At 37.8% G+C, this 16,194-nt stretch overlaps 1 long non-coding RNA gene across 1 annotated transcript in view; it reads left to right on the top strand.

The window, feature by feature from the left end:
- LOC130607814 (uncharacterized) overlaps positions 1–15,195 on the top strand; it is a 112,291-nt gene extending 97,096 nt beyond the window's left edge. Inside the window, exon 4 of the long non-coding RNA XR_008974365.1 lies at positions 15,036–15,195. This is a non-coding gene — a long non-coding RNA (uncharacterized LOC130607814). The remainder of the gene's footprint in view (positions 1–15,035) is intronic.
- The last annotated feature ends 999 nt before the right edge of the window (positions 15,196–16,194 follow it).

Below are 16,194 nucleotides of genomic sequence, written 5' to 3'. Positions count from 1 at the left end.
CTGGTTGAAGCAGTAAGGGTTGAGGGCTGCCTTGGTTGCAGCGACCACGAGATGGTGGAGTTCAGGATCTTGTGTGGCAGGACTAGTAGAATACCAAGTAGAATTGCAACCCTGGACTTTAGCAGGGCAAACTTTGGCCTTTTCAAGCAATTGCTAGGGGAAATCCCATGGGCAGGGCTGCTTGAAGGTAAAGGGGCCCAAGATAGTTGGTTGACATTCAAGGACTACTTTTTCCGTGCTCAAGATCGGAGCATCCCGACACGTAGGAAGTCAAGGAAGAGGGCCAAGAGACCTGCGTGGCTAAATAGGGAATTGCTGGGTATGCTCAAGTGGAAGAGGAGAGTTTACAGGTCATGGAAGGAGGGGCTGGCCACTTGGGAGGAATATAAGGCTGCTGCTAGAGGATGTAGGAAGGCAGCTAGGAGGACTAAGGCATCCTTAGAATTAAACCTGGCAAGAAGGGTCAAGGACAGCAAAAAGAGCTTTTTTAAATACATGGCAGACAAAACTAACACCAGAGGCAATGTAGGCCCACTGATGAACGGGATGGGTGCCCTGGTGACAGAAGATAAAGAGATGGCAGAGTTACTGAATGCCTTCTTTGTCTCTGTCTACTCTGCTGCGGGCAGTCCTGAAGAGCCCTGTACCCCTGACACCTTAGATGAAGTCAGGTCGACGGAGCGGTTTGCCTTAGTCGATGAGGAATGGGTTAGAGACCAGTTGAGCAATCTGGACATCCATAAATCCATGGGTCCAGATGGGATGCACCCGCGGGTGCTGAGGGAACTGGCGGAAGTCATTGCTAGACCACTCTCCATCATCTTTACCAAGTCTTGGGAAACGGGAGAGGTGCCTGAGGACTGGAGGAAAGCAAATGTCACTCCAGTCTTCAAAAAGGGCAAGAAGGAGGACCCGGGTAACTATAGGCCAGTCAGCCTCACCTCCATCCCTGGGAAAGTGATGGAACACCTTATCCTTGGTACCATCTTAAGGCATATCAAGGATAAGAAGGTTATGAGGGGCAGTCAACATGGCTTCACCAGGGGGAAATCATGTTTGACCAATCTCTTAGCCTTTTATGAGGAAATAACACAGTGGATGGATGATGGCAGAGCGGTGGATGTGGTCTACCTTGACTTCAGCAAAGCATTTGACACAGTCTCACACAGCATCCTCACGGCTAAAATGAGGAAGTGTGGACTGGATGATCAGGTAGTGAGGTGGACTGCGAACTGGCTGAAGGAGAGAAGCCAGAGAGTTGTAGTCTATGGGGCTGAGTCTAGTTGGAGGCCTGTGACTAGTGGAGTGCCTCAAGGGTCAGTACTGGGACCGGTATTATTTAATATATTCATCAATGATTTAGATGAGGGAATTGAGTGTACTATCAGCAAGTTTGCTGATGACACTAAGCTGGGAGGAGTGGCTGACACGCCAGAAGGCTGTGCTGCCATCCAGCGAGACCTGGATAGGCTGGAGAGTTGGGCAGGGAGTAACTTGATGAAATATAACAAGGGAAAGTGTAGAGTCCTGCATCTGGGCAGGAACAACCCCAGGTTCCAGTATAGGTTGGGGAATGACCTGTTAGAGAGCAGTGTAGGGGAGAGGGACCTGGGGGTCCTAGTGGACGACAGGATGACCATGAGCCAACACTGTGCCCTTGTGGCTAAGAAGGCCAATGGCATCCTGGGGTGTATTAGAAGGGCGGTGGTTAGTAGGTCGAGAGAGGTCCTCCTTCCCCTCTACTCTGCCCTGGTGAGACCGCATCTGGAGTATTGTGTCCAGTTCTGGGCCCCTCAGTTCAAGAAGGACAGGGAGCTGCTGGAGAGAGTCCAGCGCAGGGCAACTAAGATGATTAAGGGAGTGGAGCATCTCCCTTATGAGGAAAGACTGAGGGAGCTGGGTCTCTATAGTTTGGAGAAGAGGAGACTGAGGGGTGACCTTATCAGTGTCTATAAATATATAAAGGGGGAGTGTCACGAGGACGGAGCCAGGCTCTACTCGGTGGCAAACAATGAGACATTCAAAACCCGCCTGGACGCATTCCTGTGTAACATTATCTAGGTGTTCCTGCTCCGGCAGGGGGATTGGACTAGATGATCTTTCGAGGTCCCTTCCAATCTCTAACATACTGTGATACTGTGATACTGTGATACTTTAGTAGCTCCTTCGTACATTGAAATTTCCTGGAATCATAGAATGGTTTGTGTTGGGAAGGGTCCTTAAAGATCAGGTGGTTCCAATCCCCTGCCATGGGCAGGGACACCTTCCACCAGACCGGGTTGCTCCAAGCTCCGTCCAGCCTGGCCTTGAACACTGCCAGGGATGCGGCAGCCACAGCTTCTCTGGATAACCTGTGCCAGTATCTCCCCACCCACATAGTAAAGAAATTTTTCCCAATATCTAATCTAAATCTACTTTCTTTCATCTTAAAGTCAGATTTAAGCTGAAAGTCCCTCCCCATATTTTTTGTAAGACCCCTGAAGGTATAGAAAGGCTACAATAAAGTCTCCTTGAAGCCTTCTCTTCTCCAGGCTGAACAAGCCTAGCTCTCTCAGCCTGTCTCCATAGGAGTGGTGCTCCAGCTCTCTCATCATCTTTGTGGCCCTCCTCTGGACTTGCTCTAACAGCTCCACGTTCTTTGTGTTGGGGACCCAGAGCTGACAGTTCTCCAGGTAGTATCTTAGGAGAGTGGAGAAGAGAGTGAGAATCACCTCCCCTGACCTGCTGGCCATGGTCCTTTGGATACAGCCCAGCATACAGGTGGCTTTCTGGGCTGCGAGCATGCACTGCCAGGTCATGTTGAGCTTCTTGACAATCAACACCCCCAAGTCCTTTAACTTGCTTTTAGAAATGTGTAATTTAGAAATGCTTTCAGAAATGTGTGTAATGTTACAAAATTATGTAAGTGGGATTAATGTATGTTAGTCAGTATTAGCTCTTGATTAAGTCTAAGCACAATGCTAATAAAATCTGGGGAGCTGTTGAGTTTCAGTGTCTTGCCCTTATTCCAACAGACTGTTTAAAATGTTCTTTGAAATAAGACTTTCAAGTTGCATTGACAGGCTGAATTCAGCAGTTAAGGACACTAGCAGATCCAAGGCTCCTTCACAAGAAACTGACTTCTGGCCTCTCATTCTGTGCAAGAAACTGTTGGGTTTGTTTTGATTTTTTGTTTTGTTTTGCTTTTTCTGTTTGGCTGGTTTTGGGTTTCGAACACGGCATGGGACGAAGATATTAGTTAAGTCTGTATTTAATTGTACAGGTTAAGCTCACATTAAAAGGTTGTCTTCCATTTGTACAAGCCAGGTTTCAAGCTAACAATTGACTATTGTAAGCAGAGAATATGCACAAGGTATAAACTGCAAAGAAAGAAGCCTTGTGAAAGGAAGTTGGGCTTGAGTCATTTAAATGGCTATGCCTAGGCATTTCAGCTTCTGACTTCTACCTAGGAGTTCTGTCTGCCGTACACTAACAAGCTGAAATCTTCGACTGGGAGTGAATGCTTATATTGAGTCATATTAACTTGTGCAGCTATTCAGTATGTAAATTGGGGCAAGTTGCTATGGTAACCTGCTGCATAAAACAGCTATCCTTGCAAGCTGAACAGGCCCAGGATGTTGAACCCCATGGTGTTCGGGATCCGCTTTGATCCCAAGGAGCCAGTGTCAGATACATGGTGAAGAGTACAATACTGCACAGCCATCCTGTGCTGTGTGTAATCAGTCAGCATTTTTTCTTTGTGCCATGAAACCCACAACCTGCTCTTCCCCTGCATGAAAAACACCAGACACGCATTTATTTCTTAAGGATTTTGTTTTTCTCTTATGCTGAAATTAAGGCAAATGGTAATTTGCAACAATTAACTGTTATCTTCAGTGTTTTGTAATGAGAGAACTCTTCATAGTTTTTTTCTAGTGAAGAATTAATTATTTTGTGATTACATAAACTTCTCCATTATTGTCCTTTCATATTTGTTCAGAAGTTAGCCTACCAGTCATCTATTTTTTAGATTTGCCTTAGTCTTTCACTGCAATAACAGAAGTCAGTTCTATTTAATTTCACTAGAAAAAAAGTACTTTTTTTACATATTTGAGGCAGAGTGAGCAGACTGCATTAGTATTTGAACATTATTGGGTTGCCCAAGGAAGTTGTGAATGCTCCATTGCAGGTGGTGTTCAAGGCCAGGTTGGACAGAGGCTTGGGTGATAAGGTTTAGTGTGAGGTGTCCCTGCCCGTGGCAGGGGGATTGGAACCTGATGATCTTAAGGTCCTTTCCAACCCTAACTATTCTGTGATTACACAGAAGGCTCTGGAATGGTTAAAAGCACAGCAATGCTGTTAAAGCACATCATTCACACCTTGACTTTAGGAGGAGCAATGTTTATAGAAAGGCTTAAGGTTTAGATCAAGAGAAGTACCAAATATAAAATAAGGCAAGCAACAAAACCACCTGATGAACTGGTACAGAGATTACCTTCATGATACTCATTTTTCTTTCCAGTCTGTATAATTACAGCTTTTACTGTGGAGACAAGGCATTTTTGTGTTTTTCATTGAATTTGCAGTACAACCTGGGGGTTGTTTCCTTTTCAACCAAACTGCAAAGTTTTCTTGCTAACTCACCTATAGAATAACCTGATGTCATTTTCAGAGTCCTCCCAGTATCCGTGTGCCTTTTCTGAAGTGTGCACATTCCTCAAAGTCTCACTGGATGCCTCAGTAGGCTGGGAGCAATTTCAATGATCCTTTTAATCTTACTGGGAATACAGCCTTAGAAAGGCCTTCCTCTGGTGAGGCTGGTTCTTTAAATTTATCAAGCTTCTTTTTAAAACAAACATATTCTTTGCTTTGCTGAGTTCCCCTCCTCTCACTCTCTCCTTACCCCATGAGAAGGCTGCTTCAGAATCTCAGCCTTCTGGGAGTTTTAAACCAGTTTCTTGTTTGTAGCCTGAATTTCTTCTTTGCTTTAATGCTGATGTGGCAACACTATCAGGAGCTTTAACAGCTGCTTTGTTTTCTTCTCCAGTAGTTGCTATCATTAATATATTTGTAAATAACAGTTGCTCAGTCAATAAATAAACTTTATTGTGTATTTAAATGGATGCTTAAAGTAATTCTGGAGCCCAAAATGGTAACAAATTTTAGCTTGATTTCCCGTTAACAATTTAGCTTGAGTCCCTCAGCTCTGGTGAAAGCAAAATGTGCTTGGAGACTTATGTACAGGCCCATTCTGTTAAGACAGTAGCAGCTAAATTGCTCGTAAGATGTCGTGAACATAACAGCACCATTTCTTCTTCTTTACACTCCTACATCTCCCTCACAGGCTTAGTGTCAGTCTTTAGAAGCAATCCATGCCTCTCAACAGTGTCAAGGTAGAAGACTAAAACATAAGAAACATGACAAGAAGATGCCTATGAAGAACTGTGACTCTTATGATTTCCATGAGTGCCATCAGGGTTGACTGTGGATCTCGGTATTTGTACGTATTTACACTTTCCTTATTACGTGTGTATAATTATCCTTCAAAATCAATGCTCTGTCACTGGACAAAACTTGAGAACCTGGTACATATTACAGTGTATTCTAACTACAGAAGTTTTGAGAGAAAATTCAAACCACAAGACTGAAAGTTACTCTATTTTTTTCTGTTGAATTGGTGCAAACAAGTGTTTAAAAATAATTTACTCATTTAATTTATAACATGGTCAACTTCAGAATTAATAGATCTAGGAAGAAAATCTATCAGTTTATGTCTTCAGCAGCTTGAAGACAATGATGGATTGTACATATTTCTGGTCTTAAAAGGCTCTCTGAAAAATATTTTAGATTACACAGTTCTGTGTAACCTTTAGTAGGAAGTGACTGTTACCTTACTTGCCATTGCATGTACTGTTTTTCCAGTTTCTGGAAAGCATTGTAATATAGCAATTCACAGCACTAAGCTGAACATGGCTAAAGGCTGAATGAGTGACAAATGTCTCTGGAAACATTTAGGGAAAGATATCTTTTTCACAATGACACTTAAAAGAAAACAGCTTTGAAAAGAGAAAAAGACAAACTTCAGAACGTTCACTTTTTGTCAGAAGAAATGGATAGATTTAGTACAGAAAATCTCTCATCTAGTAAAAGAAAAATAAGTTTAATTGTTCTAGTAATTAGTTATATTTCACTGTGTGTAACAATTCATTTATACCCCATTATGTCGCTTTTTCTTTACACTAAATACACGCACTGTTAAAGGAGATGTATTTCTTGTTCAACAATGGAAGATCTTATATATTTATCTAAAATAAGGTAAAATTTGTCAAATTTTTCAACCCCCAGAGTTCAAAACTAGGCTGCTTTCCCTTTATTTTTTATGAGATATAATCTTCTATAATCATAAGTTAACAAGTTAGCATCTCTCAGGATCTGAATTCTAAATGATAAAGAATGAGTCTTCAGGAGCCCTAGATATATAGATGGACATAGGCATAGATAGGTAACAGTAGCTATACAGTTCTGTAATCAGGTGAGTTTGGAATTTAAATACATTTTAAAATACCTGATCCTTGGATTTTATTATTTTTCCCAGAATGATCAGTGTTTAAGTGAGGTGCTCAGTAGCATGTGTGTTGGTTTGCTGCTGATTATTTTTATTTGAAAAGTACCTGCCTTAAGTCTCAGCTTCAGGAAAATGGAGAAGACCTGGTTTGTCAGTGAGGGATTGCAATGGCTTGGAAACCTGGCCAAAGAATTTTCTGTGTTTCATTTTTGTAACTGTTCACATTTACGTTCTAGTAATGAATAAAATACTCTTTAATTGGATGCATTCAGAAGGCAGAAATGAAACTTAAGACCTATTTTTATCATCTTAAAGTTCAGTAACCAGTTTCCTTTTGGAAAAATATTTCTATCACTTTAATTTTAAAAAGAAAATATTCACATGACAGAAAGGGATTGCTAGGTCTGATCCTTATTAGTAATTAACACATAACTTAGTAAGAGATTTGATACTATTGACATTAAAAGCTGAAGGATGGCTTCTTTAACTCAGGAATCCAGTCATTTTCACTAGATGAAAAGTTGTTTAGAAGGAATATTTCTACAGAGCCTTATAAATATTCCACACTCATTTTTTCAGCTACATGTGCAACAAGAGTTTTCTGAACTGCTGTATTCTGTAAGCAAGAACATTTTTGAATTAAACCAGAATTATGTTAGACACAGATCTGCCAGTTTTAGCAGGCATCATTCGTATTATGATAGTTACAGCAGGGAAGAAAAAGGAAAGGCCAGCGTTTCACCCTTGTGGGATTGCCTTCATGAAGGACAGCAGAGAGATGAAAGCACACTGATATATTTGCATTAAAAATATATTTAACAATCTGTAGGAAAGAAGCCGGTAAAGAATATTTGAATACTTTCCCAACCTAATATTCATTATTTCCAACTTAAATCTCCAGCATCTGATTAAATAGCACCACTGATTCCATTAAATACGTGTGTGGAATGAACACACATTTTTAACACTAGGTTCCACAAGTAATTTTAATTAGAAAGAAGGCAAACTTCTATATAGCATATCAAATTTTATTTTCCTTCCTTTTGTTCTCAGTTGTAATTGGATATGGTTCTGGTAAAAGTTGCTGGCTGTCATGATATGTGCAATTTTGGACAAGGAAAATGTAAATAACCTGTCTAAAAGCACGAGCTTTAATGAAGCTTTTGAATGCAGTTCATCAGAAAGATCCCATTAGGGATCTCTTTCTCCTCATTGTAAAAAGTACTATGTATGATACTATTAATAACCTATTTTTATTATTGCTTATTCGCAACAGCAGAAAATAGCACATAATACTCTTTGTTTAAGTCAAATTCCACCTCAAAGTTGACATTTTCTCATTTGTTACGTCTGAATTTGGTTTATTAATAACAAAATAAGCATCTGAAACTTTTTTTACTGAAAAATGTATATGATATGTGTATATATATATAAACCTGTGTATAACAAACTTTACCCAAAACTTTAAAAATGGAGCTTAAGGGCCTATATTGCACATAAATGGGAGTATGCTTTTGTCAGCTCACTTTCCCCACCGGAATTTGCAGCTAAGCATTGAAGTGAGTATAAGGAGTGAAGCAGGGAGGCATAACATTGTTTAGGGAAGAAAACTGAAAGAGAAAATATGAAATAGATATAGGAGGTAAATGCTGCAATGTGTATTCTTTTCTTCTGTCCATGCTTAATTATCTTAACAGTAAGGTTTTAACTGTAATCTTTTCATTTTCCCTCATTAAAAAAATAATGGACTTTATTCTGTACTCTGCTACATTAGTTTTATGTGGGGATGACTTTAATATAGCTTTTGAAACCAGAAACCTCAATTCAGTATGGATATCACAAAGCAGAGTCTGCATCCAGCTTGGATATCACAAAGCAGAGTCTGCATCCAGCTTGCATGAAATCCTGACCCAGTGAAATTGATGGCAAAATTCCCATTGACTTCAAAGATGGTTGGATTTCACACCCAATCTCCTTTTTCTTTTTTCTTCAGCCTTTCTGCTTTGGCTAAATGGGATCTCTTTTCCCAGATGGACTTCTTAATGCTATGCACAATGATCATTTCAACTTTCTTTTATAAAATGGTGACAGTCTTCTAAGGAAAATTCTGTCTTTTCTTTTTTGGTTTCTTTTTATTACAGTACTGACTTCCTCCATTAGAAGGCTAGAGTGCCATCCCCTGATCTGCTGTCTTAACAGTATCTTGTCTCATATTTTTTTCTCACAATTTAATAAGGCATGGTTTTCAGAAGGTCACTTTTTAACTACCATTTGGCTGTATATCAAGGGAGCACAAGTTTTAGATCAGAAATATGTTCCACAATGAATGCTTCTATCCACATACAGTCAGTTTCACAAACAGCTAAAAAGCAATGTATTTCAAACAAATTTCCACCTTACTGACAACCTCAATCTGCTATATTTTAATTACATGTCATGTTACCTTCTTTATACTTATTTGAGAAATAAGCTAAAAATCTTTGTGTTTATACACTTTCATAGAATCATAGAATAGTTAGGGTTGGAAAGGACCTTAAGATCATCTAGTTCCAACCCCCCTGCCATGGGCAGGGACACTTCACACTAAACCATATCACCCAAGGCCTCGTCCAACCTGGCCTTGAACACTGCCAGTGATGGAGCATTCTCAGCCTCCCTGGGCAACCCATTCCAGTGCCTCACCACCCTAACAGGAAAGAATTTCCTCCTTATATCCAATCTAAACTTCCCCTGTTTAAGTTTTAACCCGTTACCCCTTGTCCTATCACTACAGCCCCTAATGAAGAGTCCCTCCCCAGCATCCCTATAAGCCCCCTTCAGATACTGGAAGGCTGCTATGAGGTCTCCACGCAGCCTTCTCTTCTCCAGGCTGAACAGCCCCAACTTCCTCAGCCTGTCTTCATACGGGAGGTGCTCCAGTCCCCTGATCATCCTCGTGGCCTCCTCTGGACTTGTTCCAACAGTTCCATGTCCTTTTTATGTTGAGGACACCAGAACTGCACACAATACTCCAGGTGAGGTCTCACAAGAGCAGAGGAGAGGGGCAGGATCACCTCCTTCGACCTGCTGGTCACGCTCCTTTTGATGCAGCCCAGGCTACTGTTAGCTTTCTGGGCTGCAAGTGCACACTGCCTGTTCATGTTCATTTTCTCTTCAACCAACACCCCCAAGCATCTGATCTTTGGTGTTATTTTTGGCATTCCATTTAGAAGCTGAATTGCCCATTCTTGATTCATTTAAGATTTTTTCCACTAATAACTCCACCATATTTGAGGCATGGTTGTTCCTTAATCAACATAGAGAAACCTCTATTTATTGCCTATCTAATGTTTTATCTATGTTATGCCTTCTCCCTAAGCGTTATAAGTGCATGCATGTTTCTTTAAGGATTACTCGTTTCCTTAAAATAGGTACTGATTAAGGCTAAGGCACTTATTAAGAAACATTGGACCCAATGTACAGATATTTTTTTTGCAATGGTTGCTGAGTAGTTATGGATTTTATTTTCTGTAAATCAAGTAAGATCTTTTTATAACTTGTAATATTATGAACTATACTTGTGATTATAGTATTAATTGTAGAGAAATGAAGCCCTAAAGTGTTTGGAGGTTTTTAATGTCATCCAAAATAAGAGCTTTTCCATAGGCTTGAATAGCTCTTGTCAGTTCATCAAAGGTAGTAAGTCTAAAACTTTTGCTTTAACACTGAGCTTTTTTGCCTCAGAAGTGCACTTATTTAATAGCTGAAGAAAATACATGGATAACTCAGTAATTTGAATGCATTATAGAAGACTGATTTTAACAACAATGGGAGTAGATGCTGAACCCTATTATGTAAAACATGCTGGCTACTGTATGGACATGAAACTCTTAATCATGCTGCTGACAATAGTCCTAAGCTCATCATTCTGAAATGCTTCCATTCTGCTAGCTTTTAAACTTCCTTGAGTAACAGAAAAAAAAACCTCTTATACCTCTAATAGTAGCATCTTGTTTTGTCTTTTGGCTCTGTTTGACTCCGATTTCTAGGGGTTTTCCTTATCAATTTGTCTCTTTTTTATTTCCCTTCCCCTTACTAGCTGTATAGGAAGTGATTCATCTATTATTTTCTCCATTCGTTTTTCTGCTCCCTTCACTCATTTTCAGGCATCTGTATGTACTCTCCTTGTCATTTATTTTTACTTTTCTACTAATGCAGTGAAAGCAATCTGCCAAATGTTTTTTAACATCAATCCCCAAAAATGTTACCCGTCACAATTTATACCCTTTGCAGCTATCCAATATAAAATTCTGTGCCACAGGCCTGATTGTTAAAAATTCAGATACTCTGATGAAATCTAAATGTAGCCAGACTGTACATAAACCAGTAATGTTCTTAAAACCTCACAGATAAATCAGTACAGTTCTTTAAAGTCATAATTTACTTTTATATTATAAGCTGTAAATATGTCCCTGCAGTTATAATATTTAACTAATTTGCAGTTATATACTTATGAGATGCTCTTACTGTCTCAATATGTAATTTGACATTTCAAAAGTTATTTCTATGGTTCATGCCCTAAATACCTTTTTCTTCCCATGACACCATTTTGTGTTCAACTTCAAATAATTAGTGTATTTTAAAAATCATACATAGTTTTTCATTGACAGTCTACAACAGATGAACACAGAGAAGATGGCAGCTATCATGCAAAACCAATTCAATTTATTGCAAGCAATTCATTCAGCAGACTGGTTAGCAAAGGAACTCATAGCATAGATTGCTCAACTTTTTCTTTATAAATATAGAACAGTTCTTTACAACCCCCCATCAGCAGCCCATGTGCTGCCCACAGATAAAGCTCTGTGTGTTCCTCCCACTTCTCTGCACAGAACACGACTGTCTCCACACCTTCCCAGCTCTTTCCTGAAGAGCTTCCATCTTTTTTTTCCAAGTTTGACTTGCTCAAGTAAGATATGATTTTGACTGTTGCATAAGAAAAAAAAAATGGTCTTTGTATTTCATGTTGAGTGTGAGAATGGGAAATACAGGAATCTGTTCTAACAACATTGTTTTGACTGTGCCTGTGTCATCAGCAGCTACAAAGAACTCTATAAGCAATACTTTCACTTACAATTTGGGTGCAGGTACTGAATAGAAGCAATAAATCTGGGGCTTATAAACAGATGTTTTAGAAGAACAGTCTTAATATTGCCTGTGACAGATAAACAGTGTTTGAAGAATGCTTGAATTAGTACAAACTACCCGTACTTCTATTTATATTTTCTTTTTATCTTTGAAACCATTCTTACTCTTCTAAACCTGTCCCAGACACGTGCAGAACCATAGCTAGCAGCGAGCTGAGACTTCCTGACATTAGCTTGATTTGGTTTTGTTTTTTTTTTTTTATTTTAACAATTCTCTTAGATTAAGAAAATTATATCCTCTGAACAGTAAAGTGTCATGTATTCCATCACCAGGACTTTCAGCTTTTTTTCTCATTTCGGTTTTAAAAGCTACCTAGTTTATGGGATAGGAGCTGCAAACCTACCACAGTCTTGAGTAGTAACTACGATAACACTGTAACAATGTATTAAGCAATGAATGGAATAGCTTTCAATTTTTTACCATGGTGATTTTCAGTTCCATAGGAAAGTTGAATTCTAGGCAATGGAGAGGATTTGTGAGCATTTTCTTCAACAGCTTTTGTTTTTCTGTGCTATGAATAGTTGAATGCATTCGCCCATTTCTGCTTTTCTTGTAACATCTGATCCTTTGCAAAGGGATGTAATCAAAAGAAGTTCTGTGGGACTCAAGGGCTGAATGGGGCTGTTCAGAAGTATTATTGAACTGTAGTTGGTAATAACATTAGAAAAGGAATCTGTTATGTTCTGTCTTGAATATATTTTGACTATCATTTAAAGCAAACTAAATTGAAATGATGATACTTAATATTTGCCGTACTTATCCTGGTATGTTTGGTGGTTGTGGGGGGGTGTGTTTGTGTGTGTATTAGGTATTTTGGGCCTATTACTGTGAAATTGCTACTAATTGTATTAGAAATATAAGGTTTTAAATGCCTTCATAATAAATTCCATCAAATTTTGCTTTCTAAAAATCATTCCGTATCCAGTTGATTGTAGTGTAATCACTGCTGTCTCTCTTAAAACTATATTACATATTCTTAGCGGTAAAAATTCCACACTAGAAAAATTCTAGGGTAAGAGCAAAAATTTAGAGATTTATGATTTCCAAAAGAGTACTTTTGATGTGTATCTGGCACGATGATTGAAGATAATGCTTTTGAACTTCATAAAATTTCAGTATTAGACAATAAAATATTCTAAAATTAGATAAAAGAGTTTCTAGGAATTTAGACTAGCTAGATTTAACTACAATGCTATTTATTTCTATTATGCATGTAGGGAAATGTTACAGAAGTTGACCTTCCGCTACCTAGCATGAGAGCATTTATGACTCTAAAATTGAGGATGTATGTTTCAACTAATCTCTGTCTTCCTCTGAGACATTTTATTTTTGCCAGCATTTACTTTAGTTGGAACTAAAACAAATTATATCAGTAAACTAGAAACACAAGTTAATGTGTCCGGATTATGAATCATCCTGTTTTCTGATTTTTGAATTTTGAATGGATGAGATCTGCTGTAGCTCTGAAGCATGGCACAGAGTAAGGATTTCAGATTAAAGTACGCTTATAAAAACTGCCCTTAGGCATTTGCCTTGTAGATATATACATCCACTTTGAAAATTCTTATGCTTTTCTTTTTGAAGATTTTTTTATAATAAATGGAATTGGCCACTAATTTATCTTCTTACCAGTGTTCTGAATCTTTGTTTTCTTGCTTTCATAATACACAAAATAAGTCATTATAAAACATTTAACCTTTTGGCTTATTATTGGGTTTTCAGTAGTGAAAAAAACCCAAAAGTTGGAATTTATGTGTATTGTGATTTAAGAATAATGGAGCAAATAAAACGAAAAATACTAGCTCTATGGAATACTTCTTCTTTTCCTGCAAACATAGTAAAGCATTTGGGACAATTTAAGAATTAAACTGTATAATAAAATTCAGATTAGCTTCAGATACTGGTGCACTGCTGTCAGGTGAGAAAATAGTTTTTCCAGCTGTTTGAAGGATAGGATGATACAATTTAAAATTAAAGTACTGTCAATCACACTTGGTTTCAGTCCGGGAGGGAAATTACAGTTGCGGCAATATCTTACAAAACTCTTTGATGTTTTGCAGAAAAGTATTTTTATATTAAAATTTTGTATTGATTTCTTAAATTTATATTAGCATTTCAATTTAAAGTCTGTCATGGTGTGAAAATTATGCATAAAACCAACAATGGCTGGAAGGATTAGCAGAGTCAAATGGAGAGAAAGAGTCTTTCAGTGTGCTACATGGACAGGCTTGATAGTCTTCCACAACATTTCCCTCTTGACCAAAACTATAATCCTCTTCCAGAGTTTGACTCAAGTGAAATGCAAGGAGCTTCAAGTCTCCATCTGCTGTCCTCAGGGAAGGTATTTTTCTGTTTCATTGTTCCTTCAAAAAAAAGAAGATGAAGAGGAAGTGAGGAATGGGAAAAAAAAATGAAGCAGAATAATTTCAAAGGTCAAACAGAAAAAAGAAACTCAGGAATCCTCATGTCAACCTTTCTGAAGTTAATTGGAAAGTTGGTATGACATCTGCAATAGTCACTCTGACATTTAAATAAGTTTTTCACTTATGTGTTAAGTGAGTAAGTTCTGGTTTATTCTTTAACATTCCATATGTCTGTGCTCTGAACACATTTTGAACAGTGTCATTAATGACTTTTTCTCTTAGACATTCAGCAATTATTCAATAAAAGGGTTAAAAAATGACAATACTTAAAATATAGCATCTATGTAACAGGCTATATTAGATAGTTTAAAAATCTTTGATAAAACATAAGTATTAAGCTTTTATACAAAATTAAGTACCTACATTTTTCATAGCTAAATAACATCAGTCAGTTGTGCTGCAGGCTATAGTGTGTGTAAAGTACAACATAAGCTAGATAAAATTTGTCCCTGTTATGTTTATGTCATTATGAAATACAACCTAACTTAAGGCTTTTATTAATGTAGATTACCCTAGTGACTTTCATGAATGAAGAGACGAGTTCTGATAGTGTTTTGTATCATTTAAGTGAAATATAGGACTTTCAGTGTTAGAGTGTGGAATACTGATTTCTTCTGAATGAAATGATCTTACTACAAAACATGTGTGCTGCTAATAGAACCTTCCTGATATTAATTTCTGGCTGAAAAATGGGTATTGATTCATCCATTGATCATATTGTGCAAAAAAAAATAAAAGATATAATAGTTTATCCCTAGCTTGAGTTCAAATTTCTACTCAGCAATCACATAAGTTTCAAAGTTCAAAAGTAAATTCTGGTTTTAAAATATTTGCTCGTTATTTTGTTCAATTTACTATTTCCTGTATTTCCAATTATACAGGTAATTGTGCAGACAGAGATCCTTTGGGTCAACTTGAAGTAGATCATGGTGCATTGAAAGACCGAGATTCATGAGATTAAGGACAGCATTTTCTGCTTTTTAACAAGTTCCTTAGTTTTGATTCTGGAATTTGCTAGAAAAGTTCAAAATTAAGAAGATGACATATTGTCCTGGGTTCAGCAGTAGCAGTCATTTTTCTCCTTCTTAGTAGCTGGTGCAGTGCTGTGTTTTTTGACTTTCAGCCTGGGAAACCAAGACACATATCAATCATTATAATGCAGGTAAAAAGGAAGTCAGTGCTTTCAAACAGGAAATACTGGAGTAAAGCTGCCTGTTTTTCTGTTTATCTTTGATTTTCTGATTTTTTGGTATTTCAGTTTCTGTGTAAGTTCCCAGAAATCTTGGATTTCTGAAAAGATACATATTTTCTACTGTTAGTTGAGTCTGGTTGTTTTTTATCTTCCAGGATTCAGCTTCCAGGAGCTGATTATTAAATCTCTCAGAAGTTCTGTTTCAGAAAAGAAAAATGTATTCCAAGTTGTCTGGTGACAGCCTAGTGAAGATAACACATTATTCTAAAGTAAATTGACTTTTAGGTATTTCTTTATGTGTTTGGTCTTCTGCAAAAATGTTATTTTACTAAAACTTTCAATGTTTATCCTCTTAAATTGAGTTGAATTACCACATAGTTACCACATATATTTTTCATTAAATAGAGGAAAATGTTTCCATTTATCTGTATACATTACCCTCTGTAGCCAATTAACATCCTGACTGTGAGGCTCTAGTTAAGCAAGGGCATTCTACAGGATCATCCTCTCGCATCACACCAAGGTCTTCTGCCTGGATACAACTTCAACAAAAACACACAACAATGTTGTTAAACAAAAGCTTATTATCAGAGGTGAACAATGAGTTGCCTACAGCACACTATGTGCTGAAGTAGGCATTTAACAAAAGGAAATTATGCAAATTCCTAGTGATTATGAAAATATAATTTAACCAGCATTATATGATCTCAGACCTCTGAAAATCTGATGTTAATGCAAATATGTGATTGAAAGATCAGGACGTTTTCTGAGTGGCTCATGTAGATCTCATACAGTATAGTTTCAGTTGATGAAATCTCTACATGATTGAATAATACAAACTAGGGAAA

The sequence above is a fragment of the Pezoporus wallicus genome, unplaced genomic scaffold, assembly GCF_028554395.1.
Source record: "Pezoporus wallicus isolate ANWC-B61680 ecotype Strahan unplaced genomic scaffold, APGP_CSIRO_Pwel_v1 scaffold_6445, whole genome shotgun sequence".
Classification (NCBI taxonomy): domain Eukaryota; kingdom Metazoa; phylum Chordata; class Aves; order Psittaciformes; family Psittacidae; genus Pezoporus; species Pezoporus wallicus.
This window is presented reverse-complemented; position numbering and strand designations above follow the sequence as displayed.